Below are 13,784 nucleotides of genomic sequence, written 5' to 3' on the forward strand. Positions count from 1 at the left end.
GCCTGATCGGGGCCAGGCAGGTTGAAGCAGGAGTCTGTGCATTATTTTCCACACATCCTTCCTCCCCCAAGTCCATGAGAAACACAGCAAGTTCAGGGCTGAGAGAACCTGGGGAACTCGGCCTTTAAGTCTTACGTCTTAGTCACAATGGTTCACCTTTATTGAGTACTTTACTCTCTACTTTTTCCCATGCTACGTGTCCTGCGTGGATCGTCTCATCTGATCCTTGGAACAATCCTATGAAGTAGGTGCCATTATTATTCCCACTTTACAGATGAGGAAACTGAGTCCCAGAGGGTTTCGATAACTTGCCCTGATATTACACAACGGGACCGTGACCCAAGGGACGCTCCTGAAATGAGGTGAATTATCCAGCTGTAGACCAGGGAGCGGGGTTGGAAAAGTGGGCCGCCTGCCTTCTTCCAGCCCCCACCCAAGCTTCCTGGCTCCACGGCCTCGCCCAAGGCCCGAGGAGTGGGCGCAGGGGCCACTTCAGCCATCCCCCTGCAGCAGGCGCTGGTGGTTCCCTCAAACTCCCAGCTTCCTGGAGTGGGAGCTGTTCAGACTTCTTTCAACAGAGAGCCTTGTTGTCTCCATCAGAGGCTGTGGGAGAAGGACAATCAGGGACGGCTGAGGGCGGTGTGTCCCCGCCAGGCTCCTGGTGGGGCAGGGAAGGGGACCCCCAAGGAGTTTCAGGGGACCCACCCAGAGCTGAGCCCTTTCAGACAGGGTGACAGCCGGTAGACAGGGCTCCAGGGAGGGCACAGAAGAGCAGGTTGAGGGCCACTGTTAACTTTCCAAAAGCCCGACAGGGTTTGTTTCCATCCCCATACCAAGTAAAGGGGTCCCGGAAGGCCCAGAAGACAAGGCTTGGGGTCCCCGGGCTGCACTGACACTAGAGGCGGGGGAGGGGGTGGGGGGCTGCAGTGGTGCTGCCCAGAGTAATGAAGCAGTGAGGTTCCTGTGGCCAGACCTGGCGAGGACCCAGCGGGCTGGACCCCAAGGTCTTTGAAGCTGATCCCAGCTCGGAAGCAGAGTGACGGACTTCATGGCCTCCTTCCCCCGCCCCCTCCCCCAACCCCCCTATCTCTCCACAAGCCTCCGTGGCTGCAGGAAAGAGCTGTGTGTGGAGGGGTGGGTACCATTCACTCCCCAAATATTTACGGACTGTGTTCCTAGCGCTGGGCCTGGAGCCAAGGCCCTCGGGTCAGGCCCTGGCTGTGTCCATTACTCTTGTCTCACTCAGGCAAGCAGGCCCTGGACACAGGGAGGGGAGGCGGGAGGAGGCAGGGGCCTGGCTCCCCCTGCATGGGGGATGGGCGACGCAGAACAGTAGCCGCTGCCTGCGGCTCCCTCCCACAGCCCACCCGCCTGGCAGGAGTCTGGCTGCATCCCAAAGGCTCAAGCCTGCTCACCCAGGGGAGATGGGGAAGCTGGGGGCAGGGAGGGGGCCTCCCAGGCTCCCAGGCTGGGGGTGGGAGCCATCACTCCTGTCCACCTTCCCCTGGCTCAGATAATCCAGCCCCCCAGGAGCTGGACTCCCCCAGGGCCAGGCTGGGTCAGACAAGCTGCAGCCTGCCTCACATCCTGGGCGGGAAGCTGTCCCTGGAGGCAGAGCCGACAGGAAAAAATAATCAAGGAGCTTGACAGGGTGGGGGTGCTGCCCTGGGCCTGTCATTCCCTCGCTAGACAAGCAGCCACTTCCCAGAGCATGCTGTCCGGCGTCCCAGGCACAGCAACCCTCAGACACGCCCCCAGAACCACCCGGGCACAGAGAGGCTGGGGCGGGCCCCAGAAAGTCAAGATACCATCCTGGGCAGCGCACAGGGCCTGCCCGCCCTGCGTAGCTCCCTCCCGCTGGGCCGGGACACCAGGCGGGCAGGCGGCCTGCCCCCTCCCCGGCCCTTCTGCAGCTTCCTCCCTTGCCCCCTCTTCTGCCTCCATCACCTCACTTCTGCCCCCTGGTCCTGTAGCCCTGTGTCTCTCTGTCCCCTTTCTCCTTGTCTGTCATCTCTGGACAGGCTGGGGCAGGAAGGAATCCAGGTTCTGCCCCCCTAGAAGGGGTATGGGGTCGGGGAGGGAGGAAGGGGTGAGAGCCCAGACCACGGGCCTTGTCTGTCCCTTCCAGTCCCCACCCCCACACCCACCCCACCCCTGTGCCCTAGGAGCAAGCTGCGTCTCCCTCCCTCTTGGTGTGTAAGTAGCTAAGCTCGCACTTCAGCCAAGCCTCTCCCAACCAGGTAAACATCTGCTCCCCTTTCTCCCAAGGCCACTCTGGCCCCACAGCCGCCCCTGAGGACAGTGGGGGAGCTGCCCCACCTCCTCCCGCAGCGCCTCCACTCTGCTCACAGCAGTGTGGGCAGGGGCTGTGGGCCTGAGACTCCAGGCCTGGGGATGGGGTGGGTGGGGATGTAAGGGCTCCGGTAAGGGACAGGCCCGCTGCCCCGTCATGGCCTCTCCTCTCCCCGGCCTGGTTCCCCGGCTGGGACTGGTCCGGGGAGTAGGCAGGTCCTTCCACACCTTTAGGGGCTCCCAGCCAGGGCAGCAAGGGCAGGTCCACCCTAGAACGGGGTGTGTGGCGGGAAGTGTGGCTACCGTAGGAGGGCAGAGCACTTCTTCCCAGCTCTTTTCCCCTCTCTTTCCCCTCTCTTTCCCCAGTCTCTAGAAGATTCTCCCCCCTCCTGAGCTCAGGACTCCCTCCCTCGCTCCCTCCAGAGGTCTTCCAGGTGGAGCTGACCTTTCTCTGGTTGAGCCATGACGCAGGTGAGCACCCACCCAGCACAAAACCCACCCTGGGCACCTCCGGGGAAACCCAGAGGAGCCCCACCCCTGCAGCTCGGGTGTCAGTCAGGATGAAGTGGGGAAGAGGCAGAACAAAACCGCTCCAGGTGGCCTGTGTTCAGGGAGGGTGGGGGTTGGGGATGAAGACGGGGACAGCCTCTGGGATGAAGGCGTCCGGATGGCTTGCTAGAGGAGGTAGTGTTTGGAGAGGGGCCTTGTTGAAGAGGGTCCTATCTCTCTTGGCGTCTATGTCCACCCCGGTGGCCCCTCACCCCCACACCTGACGCCTCCTTAGCCACTGGGAGCAGAGATGCTCCTTGCCCTCCTGCCAGCTCCCGCAGGGCACTGCCCCGGCTCTGCAGCCCCACCTCCTCCACCTGCTTCCCAGCTGTGCTCCTGGGTGTGTGATGGAGCCTCATCTGTGCAACGGGGAGACCGAACCGCTGCCTCTCGCGGTGTTCCTGCTGCGGACAGCTCCCGGAGAGGTGAGATCCCACAGACTGTGCCCCCAGCAGAGGTTGGGGGTTCCAATTTGTGAGGGAAAATGCAACATGGCAGGTAAATGTCCCTCTCCCCCAGTGGCCCGGGGAGCTGAAGACCCCTGGCCTCCAGTCTCGCTCCTCCAAGCTCCGGCTCCTCAGGGCCAGCTCTCTCCCTGGGCCGGTGGCCTGCATTTAACTCCTTGTCTCTTTGGGGATCAGAGTCTTTCCACTGGAGGAGAGGCCTGGAGTGCGGCTTGAGAAAGTGTCTCTCCTTCCAGCCTTAGACTGTGAGTGAGGTGAGTGTCCTCGGCCTCCTCCAGCGGCCTTGGCCTTTGGCCACATGCCTGGTGTCTGGCTGAGAGGGGCTGGGGTTCCGCAGCTCCGCCCCAGCCCAAGAAGGGGCTCGGGGACTTCACTGAGAGGGATGGCCCTACATCGTGTCTCATCTCCCGCTCACTTTACATGAAACCCAAGGGTCGGTCACCCAGGACCTTGAATTCTCCAAAATTCCAGGCTCCCCCTTCCCCTCTTGCATTCAAACCATCCCTGGGTTTTAAGCTTAATCCCCCCCCCAAACCCCTCCCCCACACCACCCCCACTGCCCTGGGGGTCCTGGGTGCTCCCCTCTCCCTGGGATTCCAGCTTTTGCTGAAGTCCCTAGTCTCTGCCTCTCACCTGCAGGCTGTTGGCCCTGCGCTTGGTCAGCCCAGGTGTGGAATGCAGCCCCCCTTCCTTCCATTCCTCCCTAAACACCATCCACTCAATGCAGTGAGCCTGGAGGGTCATTCCTGAGAGATGGGGTGATGGAGGAGGGAGGCGGCCTCCTGGATATGAGATACCACCGATCTTCAAGCACACAGTGGCCCGTGCTCTCCCAGCCAGGTTTTTATCTCACCCTGGTGGCCCGCCACCTTGCCATCTAGCTGCTTCTCAGACCCCCTCTCTTTCTGGGTGTCTCTTCTCCACACCCCGCCCCTGTTCCACATCTTCCTTCAAGAACTCTCTCCTGAAGCCCAGAGTGCTACTAGCCGAGCCACACTTCTCTTCATTTCATGTCCAGAGAGAACCAGCAAAGTGTGTTCCCAGGCAGAGCTCTGCCTCTCACCGCAGTGAATGGGAGTCTTTTCTTGCCGCTCCACTGAGATGGAACACGGAGTCCCCAACGCGACAATGACTCCCCAGGGGCCTTCCAGGGGGAGGGACAAAGCAGGAATAAGAACCTGGGGCTCTTAACCGCCTGCTTAAGAGCTGAGAGACTCGGGGCAAGTGAATGAGTCTGTCTGGCCCACCACGTTATTTTGTTTAACGTGAATGTTTTGTTGAAGTGCCACATACGGACAGAAAAGTGGGTGGGTTTTCACAAAAGGGACACATTTGTGTAACCAGACCCAGACAGAAGAAGACAGTATTTCCAGTCCACCTCACCCCCTTGTGCCTCCTCCCAATCTCTATTTTCCCGGAAAGGAACTACATCCTGACTTCTACCACCATAGAGTAGTTTTGCCTGCTTTTGAGCTTTCTATCAACAGAACCATACAATATGTGTTCATTCGTTTGTTCAACGTTAAGCTTGTGAGATTCTTTCTTTTTAAAAAATATTTTTATTGATTTCAGAGAGGAAGGGAAAGGGAGAGAGGTAGAAACATTAATGATGAGAGAGAATCATTGATCGGCTGCCTCCTGAATGCCCCACACTGGGTATTGAGCCCACAACCCGGGCATGTGCCCTGACTAGGAATTGAACTGTGACCTCCTGGTTCATAGGTAGACACTTGGCACTGAGCTATGCCAGCTGGGCATGAGATTCTCTTTCATATGTTCAACGTTAAGCTTGTGAGATTCATCTGTGTTTTCTTGTAGCTGCTGTCGGCTCCTACCCGTTGCTGTAGGGTATACCAACATATGAATGTACCGCCCTTTATTTAGCTCTTCTGCTGCTGATGGACATCTGGTTTTTTCAGTTTGGGGCTGCTGACAATAGTGCTGTGGTGAGCATGCTTGTGTGTGTCTTAGGAGCATACTGTCTGCTTTCCTGTTGGACACATGCCCAGACATGGGATTGCTGGGGCATGGGGATCGGATATGTTCAGCTTTAGTTGATGTTTTCCAAAGTAAGTTGTGCCAACGTACATTCCCACCAGCTGGGTACAAGATGCTCCACGCTTCACACCCCTGCCAATGTTTGCAGTGCCAGTCTTTTTCATTTTAGTTCATTACAGGTTTTGCATTTCCTTGGTGACTGATGACATCACACACCTTGCCATATGTTTGAAGGTCATTTGCAAAGCCTTCTTTGTGAGGTGCCTGTTCAAGTCCTTCCCCTGTTTTCTGTTGGGTTGCCCATCTTGTCCATCCTATTGATCTATAAAGTTCTTTATATATTCCAGACACAAGCCCTTTGCATTGCAAATATCTTTACCAACTGTGTATCTTGCCTTTTACTTTCTTAATGGTGACTTTTGAAAAGCAGAAGTTCTTAGTTTTTTTTTGTTGTTGTTGTTTAGAGAGAGAAACATTGATTTGTTTTTCCACTTATCCATGCATTCATTGGTTGACTTCTGTATGTGCCCTGACCGGGGATTAAACCCACAACCTTGATGTATCAGGACCATGCTCTAACCAACTCAACTACCTGGCCAGGGCCAGAAGTTCTTAATTTTAATTGAGAATAATTCATCATGTGTGTTTTCTTTATGGTTAGTACTTTTTGTGTCTGTTTAAGAAATCTTTGCTTACCTCAAAGCCATGAAGATATTCTGTTTTCTTCTAGTTGTTTATCATTTATATTTAGATCTAAATTTGTCTGAAATTTATTTTTGGTATGGTATGAAGTGGGGATCAAGATAACTATTTTCTGGCCCTAGCTGGTTTGGCTCAGTGGATAGAGCGTCAGCCTGCGGACTGAAGGGTCCCAGGTTCAATGCCAGTCAAGGGCACATGCCTGAGTTGTGGGCTTGATCCCCAGTGGGGGTTGTGCAGGAGGCAGCCAATCAATGATTCTCTCTGATCATTGATGTTTCTATCTCTTTCTTCCTCTCTGAAATTAATAAAAATGTATTTTTTAAAACGATAACTATTTTCTGTATGAATAGCCAAGTGACCCAGCATCATTTATTGAAAAAAAAAAATTATTTTTCCTAGTGCAGCATAGCAGTATAATCTGTGTCAAAAATCAAGAGGCCATGTTTGTGTGGATCTGTTTCGGGGCTCTCTATTTTGTTCTACTGGTCTGTCTTTGCACTGATACTGTGCTGTCTTAATACCTAATGCTAGAAATCCTCCAGTCTTACTCTTCTTCAAGAGTGTCTTGGCCAAAACCGGTTTGGCTCAGTGGATAGAGCGTCGGCCTGCGGACTGAAAGGTCCCAGGTTCGATTCCGGTCAAGGGCATGTACCTTGGTTGGGGGCACATCCCCAGTGGAAGATGTGCAGGAGGCAGCTGATCGATGTTTCTCTCTCATCGATGTTTCTAACTCTCTATCTCTCTCCCTTCCTCTCTGTGAAAAATCAATAAAATATATTTAAAAAAATAAAAAAGTGTCTTGGCTATTCTTGGTCTTTTGCATTTCCATATCAAGTTTAGAATTTGTCAATTGTCACTACAAATTTACAAATTTGTCAAAATTTAGAATTTGTCAACCTGTCAGTACACACACATATACACACACATGTTTCTGCTAGAATTTTGGCTGGGATTGCATTGAATCTATAGGTTGATTTGGGGAGGATTAACATCTTTACAAGATTGAATCTCCCAATCCATGAACATGGTATATTCTCTTTATTATGTAGATATTTAATATTATCTCTCAAGAATGTTTTGTAGTTTTCTGTGTATTGTGTGATCTTGCACTTTTTTTGGTTAAAGTTATTTCTGGGTAAGTATTTGATATTTTTATGGTGCATAAATGGTGTTGTCTTTTTAATTCCTTTCCTTATTTGTGCATTAGCAGTATATTGAAGATCATTTGATTTCCTATACAGACCTTTTATCTAGTGACCTTGCTAAATTCACTTAGTTATTCTTTTTTAAAAAATATTTTGACATTTTACTTTTGAACATAAATCACCCTTTGCAAGCTAGGGAACAGAATCAAACTAAGACAGTCTAGTCCCTCGGGATTCAGGCCAAATCTTTTGATCTTCAGCAGAATGACATCAGTCCAAGGTGCTAACAATGTGGTCATAAATTATAAATAACCACTTATCTACATTTTCCTTAAAAAAAAAAAACAGCCAAAAATCTAGTCCTTAAAGGTATGATACACAGAACATCTTAATCTATAAATGATAGAATTACCTGCATTTTATGGTGCCCAACCTATTGGTGAACCAGATCAGATTTTGAAAACTTGCTCTGAGGTTGAAAAAAATTCCTGATTGCTCTTAGTAAGAAAGCAAGTAAAACATAGTACAGATGTATCTACATTAATATTTGATCTTGCCAGGATCTTCCACTAGCCAACTAGCACATGAAGCAGGCATGTCAAACTCGTGAGTTTGACATGCTTGACTTAGAGCATAGGGGAGAAGATATTTAGGTATTTTCAAAGTAAATTACTTAGTAATAAGAAATTTGATGTACTGCATTCTTCCATTTGTCACAAGAACAAATTGACAATAAAGACTATTTAAAAGAACTGCTCACCCCTAAAATGCTCAGCACTTCTAATTAACATTGCTCTTCTTCTATGGTACGGACTCATGTGGTAGAACTTGTCAGCTTTTTGTCGGGGCCAGGAGATGAAACACAGAGCATGCCCTAATTAGCTGATGGTAAGCTCAGTTAACATCTTTAGGATGATGGACTAATAAAATCTGGCCATTGTTCTGTTAAATTACAGAAAACCACAGAATTCCTTAGCCCTTAGCCATAGTTTCTGCTCAATATCTTGAAGCTGAGCTCAGAACCATCTGACTCAGCTGCTCAGGGCTGAGGTGAGTGCTAGTCATCAAGGCTGGACTGTCACTCATTGTAGGAGTAACCCTGGTACTTCTGGATGCACAGTAGGCGATGTGCAAGTGGTAAAATCCTGGCGGGACACCAGGATGCCAATGAACAGGACAGGAGTGGCTGGTCTGCTCCCTTTGAAATACACTGGAACCTTGGTTCTTGAACTAAATTCATTTGGGAAGGCTGTTCGAGAAGCGATTTGTTCGAAAACCGAATTATTTCTTCCCACTAGAAATAATGTAAATTGAATTAATCTGTTGCAGACGCTCAAATGATTCACTGCTTTAACTTTTCTTATCTTTATATATAAAAGCCCAGTGACCGGAATGGCGGAATGACCAGAACGACCAGAATGACCGATGGCGATGACGCACACTGTGGCAGCCAACTAGCCTGATCCGGACCCCAATCAGCCTCCCCCCCCAACCCCCCTGATCTGGGGCAGGGCCAGCCAGCCAACCTCCCACAGCCCCTCCCCCCCGCCGGCCGGGCCCAATGGGCTCCCATTGGGGTGGGCCTGCCGGATCCCACCTGTGCACGAATTTGTGCACTGGGCCTTAGTATACAATACATGTCTAATGTACTGTTTTCTCTATAAATTAACACTTCTTAAATTTATCGATCCACCCCCTACTAGCCTTAAACAAATTTTTCATATATCACTGCCTCTGAAATGCTATCACCAGCTACCTGCATTTTGTTTATCTGAATCAACAACAATTTTTCTACCTATTCCACTGCCTGTGATTGTTGCTTTGTGAGCACTTTCACACCCTTAGCAACATTAGCATCCTTGATGGCCACTTTATGTTTTAAAATTGTGCTAATTGTCGATTTTTTGCCAGCAACAAAAGCGTTCTCTCCTTTGTTGTCTGAGATACACTTTTTGTCCTGCTGAGGTACCAGCATGAAAGGGTTGTCAGGTTCAAAAACCAAAGTTTTGTTCCACAACTGAGACATTTTTCCCATGAGCCACTTGGTTGAGAGCCGAATTGTTCGAGGTAGGAGGCTTTTGAGAACTGAGATTTGACCGCACTTGACAGCCTTCACTTTCAGCTCCAGGGTGGCATCCTCATCGCACACAAACATGGTGCGGGGATGCTCTTGGAAGGTAGACACGGTCCACATATGGTTCACGCCCTCCTCGATGGCTTTGTACAGAGCAAAAGCCTTGGGAGCCTTGTAATCCTTACGATAAGGATTATCACCTCTCGCATCCGTGACAGCACCCGTGCCAGGGCCATCGTGGCATCTTGGAGAGATCTCCATCGAAGAACCTAGCATTGGCCAGTATGGTGTTCTCCACATGGGTCCTGGACGCCAGACTGGAGCCTGGCTCAGTGAAAGCAATGGGTCGGGGCCGATGCCTCCGACAAACAGCTCAGTCCCACCTGCAGCCTCGATCTTGTCCTCAGAAGCGTCGCTCCCGGCCTGCAGGTCAGCTGCACGCCCACCCAGGATGTGGCGTTTCCTGGGTGGATGTCAGTGTGCTGGAGGAAGCTGTTCCACAGGAAGGACTGGTGACTCTCGAGGAAGTACTCCTCCGTGTTGAAGGTCTTCCCATATCTGGACAGGTCTCCGTTCTTAGGGTACTTGATTCACAACCAATGGGGTGCTCCAGGGGGCAGCCCCAGGATGAAGTGCTTGTCAGGTCCTGGGTTAACCTGGACGATGCGGCTCCTGATGTGTCTGGCGGCCCCCTCGCTGGCCTAAGAACAGCGGTCCAGGATGATGAGCTTCTGATGGCAGATACCTCCCTCAGCAGCCGCAGCAATGAGTTGGGTCACGTGGCTGAGGGTGAAACCCTTTGCAGATATAACCTGCCAGCAGGAGGGAGCCTAGGATAATGAGAAAGGTGCCAATCAAAGACAGCACTGTAGCCCTGGCCGGTGTTGGTTGAGCGTCATCCCATGCATCCAAAGGTCACAGCTGGATTCTGGTCAGGGCATATGCCTGAGGTGCAGGCTCAACCCCCAGTGGGAGGCATGCTGGAGGTAGCTGATGGATGTTTCTCCCTCATCCCTGTTTCTCTCTCTCTCTAAAACATCAATAAAAACATTTTTAAAAAAACATACACACAGCACTGTAGCAAGCACCATGGCTTTATAGGGGATCTTAGGAGGGCTTTTCTTAAACTGAAGGTCAATGTAGCCATCATCTGTGTTGGAGAGCCTTGAGTATTTCATTTAAAAAATATATATATATTTTCTTGATTTTACAGAGAGGAAAGGAGAGGGATAGAGAGTTAGAAACACTGATTGGCTGCCTCCTGCACACCCCTACCGAGGATAGAGCTCATAACCAAGGTACATGCCCTTGACCAGAATCGAACCCGGGACCCTTTAGTCCAGGGGCCGATGTTCTATCCACTGAGCCAAACTGGTCGGGGCGAGTATTTAATTTTATTTCTGGGGATTCCAGTAGCCAGGTTGGCACGAGATGGCATACCACAGTGACACGGCTGACACAGCCACACCAAGTCACCCGTGTGCTGACAGCTTGCTCATCGTTGGAAACACAGATGCTCATGACACCCCTCACCTAACTGCCACCCACCCTACCCTGCCCAGGCAAGCTCGGCACCGGAAAGCCACTCATTTGTTCGAATCATTTATATCTTTTTTGGATTTTCTCTGTGTACCCTTATGCCACTTAAGTATTGACAGTTTTATTTCTGCCTTTACAGTTCTCTTAATGTTTTGTTCCGGCCTTAATGCTCTGTCTGGGGCTTCCATTGTAGGGCTGCACAGATGTGATCGAGAGATCCCTGTCCGGTTCCTGATCTCAGCCTAGCCTAGGGAATCAGAGGGTAGCTCCCTTTGGCTGGAGGCCAGCAGTCTATTCCTGCCATTTCTCAGGGGCCCTGCGACTCAGATCAAGATAATGACTAACTTCAGGTCACACAGCAAGTTAGTGGCTGAGTCAGAATTAGAACTCAAGCTTCCTGGAGCCCAGCCCTTCTTCAGCCACCTCTCTATGGTCAGGATTTGGGAGGTGGCCAGAGGGCAAAACAATGTGCCCATATGTGTTTTAGGAACAAGACAGCTTTGTCCACGTACTGGGCCCAAGATCCACAGTTTCTATGTAAAGAAGGTGGGCAGACAGCCCCTCCTGCAGCCAGAGAGGAAGGGGGCTCAGGGCTCATGGAGGGGGGAGGCAGGTGGAGGAGCTGGCCTTCGCTTCTCACCCTGTGCCATTTGGAAGAAGGCTTTGGGAAACTTTCTCCAGGTAGGACCCAGACCACCAGCCTGTGAGGGCCTTAGAGGTCACTGACTTGGACCCCAGGACCTCAGGGCTCCAGGGGGTGGGAGGAGCCCATGGCCAGAGAGGGCAAATCTGGACTCGTGCGCGATGCACAGGACGGTGATGCCGAACTGGGGGCAGACCAAACCCAGAGTTCTTGGATGCCTAGAATACAGACAAAAGTCCTGGCCGAGAACCCTGGCCTGGTCCCCCCCACTTCCTACCACAAATTCTAGGGGTGACAGAGAGGAGAGGGCCCAGAGAGCAAAGAGAAAATGGAGGGAAAAGAAGAACAGAACAGACCAGGAAAGGAAAGAGTAGGGATTTAGACATGAGTCCAAAGTACAAGGGCCTGGGCGGTCCATGGAGGGAACTGAGTCGGTGGCCTGGGTCTGAACTAGGGAGAAACCAGCAAATTGAGAGCAGCACTCTCCTCTCTGGCCACCCCTCCCCCACTGGGGGGAATGTCTGGAATGTGATGAGCTGATAAGATGGGACTCCTACTCCACCTGGCACAGAGCGCTGGTGGTGGGTTGCTTTGCCACCCCCCTTATTGGAAGAGATGGGGGCCAGTATGAGGAAGTTTTCAGTGGCCATATCCTAATGGAGGACTTCATGGAAGGTCCGAGGGAGGGGTGCTCCTCTTGCAGGGCCAGCGGGCCAGCTGCCAGGGCCATGGTCATGGCCAGATGCTTCCCAGCCAGCTGTACTGTGAGTCAGAAGGCACGGGCCTGGGTTGAGGGAAGGTGTTCCTGGTTGGCAGGGAAGCTGGGACAGGAGGAGAGGGGAGGGGGAAGGAAGGCAGAGATAGGGCTCCATGGCTGCTGGCCAAGGAAACCCTCTAGCGGGCCCTTCTAAAGAGTGACCCCAGTAGGTGCTGCCCCCCTGCTGGGTCTGGAGTCAGTGCATAAGAAGCAGACTGTGGTCCTCGTTGAGGTGGGTCCACGGGGTCCCCTGGTTCAACCCAAGGCAGTTACTTGGGCAAATGGACACTCTCAGGTGTGCCCTCAGCGTCCAGCTTCCCCTTGCCACCCTCCTTCCGGTGGCTCCGTGGGGCTTCCCTCTGCAGACCTCGAAGCCTTCGCAGAGCTGCTTTCCCTCACCTCCTCTGAGAGCTTCAGCCACGTTAGTTGAGACCTACAACCTACCAGCCACCATGCCAGGTCCTGGGGCTTTGATGAGCAAGGTGGCATACCTGCCCTCCTGAGGTTAGATCAGCCAACGGTGAACACTGGCACTGGGAGCTCAGAGGAAGGGGGAGGGGGAGGAGCGAGGCTTGAGGAAGGCAGGAGGGGTACAGCAACCTCAAGCTGGCACCCGGGTCTGCACCAGGTGCCCACTTTCTGCTCCCTGGATGATCATTTCTGAGACAGGTTGCCAGAATAAAGGGAAAGGAGAAGTGGCGGGGGGGGGGGGGTGGGGGTGGGGGTGGGGGGGCTGGTGGTTTGAGGTTGGGCCTGTTTGGAGGAGCAACAGAGATAGAGAAAACCTCAGCCCCAGGGACGACTGACTATGCAGCTACACTTGTGACCTGCTGCGGGCAACCTGAGACCGGATGGGAGGAGATCCAAACCTGGCTCTCACTCCAGAACAGAGGACAAGGGGCGCCATCCCACGTGGCTGCAGCGGGAACAGGCCCAGGCAGCAGGCCTGCCCCACAGACATTGATCAGCGGTTACAGACCCTGGCCTGGGCGTATGACTGGCAGCTGGGTAGAGAGTTGTGCTAAGGGCCACTTTTGTTTCCTCCTCACACCCAGCACAATGCCTGCTGGCGCATATTAGGAGTCCAAAGTGCTTGGGGAATAAAAACCATGAATGAATAAATGATGAATAAACAAATTCATCAGCCAATCTGAGTTCCCAACAGCCTGAGTTCCCATCTGTTAGAAATGGGCAGGCCTGCCACCTGGTGGCAATTGAGATAACTGCAGCCCACAGTTAGGGCCCAGCATCACCCTTCTCCCCAGGGACAAGGAGCCCCTGGATTGTAACCATTAAGACGGATCCCAAAAAAGCAGCGGCACATCTATACAACGGAATATCACTTGGCCATCAAAGGGAATGAAATCTTACCATTTGCAATAGCATGGATGAATCTAAAGGGTGCTGCACTAGGTAAGTCAGACAAATACAAATACCACATTATTTTACTTACATGTGGAATCTAAAGAACAAAACAAACAAAATAGAAAGAGACTCATAGATACAGAGAACAGACCGATGGTTTCTAGACGGAGGGCTATTGGGGGGCGGGGTAAAAAAGGTGAAGAGCATAAGAAAAACGTATTGGTAGATACAATATAGTCATGGGGATGTGAAGTAC

The 13,784-nt window shown here is 52.0% G+C and overlaps 1 pseudogene across 1 annotated transcript; it reads right to left on the reverse strand.

The window, feature by feature from the left end:
* Positions 1 to 8,228: 8,228 nt before the first annotated feature.
* LOC308531873 (glucosamine-6-phosphate deaminase 1-like) lies at positions 8,229 to 10,745 on the reverse strand (annotated as a pseudogene). The gene is made up of 3 exons: positions 10,665 to 10,745; positions 9,253 to 10,036; positions 8,229 to 8,295 (listed from the first exon to the last, which is right to left on the reverse strand). The product of its transcript is annotated as a glucosamine-6-phosphate deaminase 1-like (transcript).
* Positions 10,746 to 13,784: the final 3,039 nt, after the last annotated feature.

The sequence above is a fragment of the Myotis nattereri genome, assembly GCF_964212035.1.
Source record: "Myotis nattereri genome assembly, chromosome: 16".
NCBI classification, from domain to species: Eukaryota; Metazoa; Chordata; class Mammalia; order Chiroptera; family Vespertilionidae; genus Myotis; species Myotis nattereri.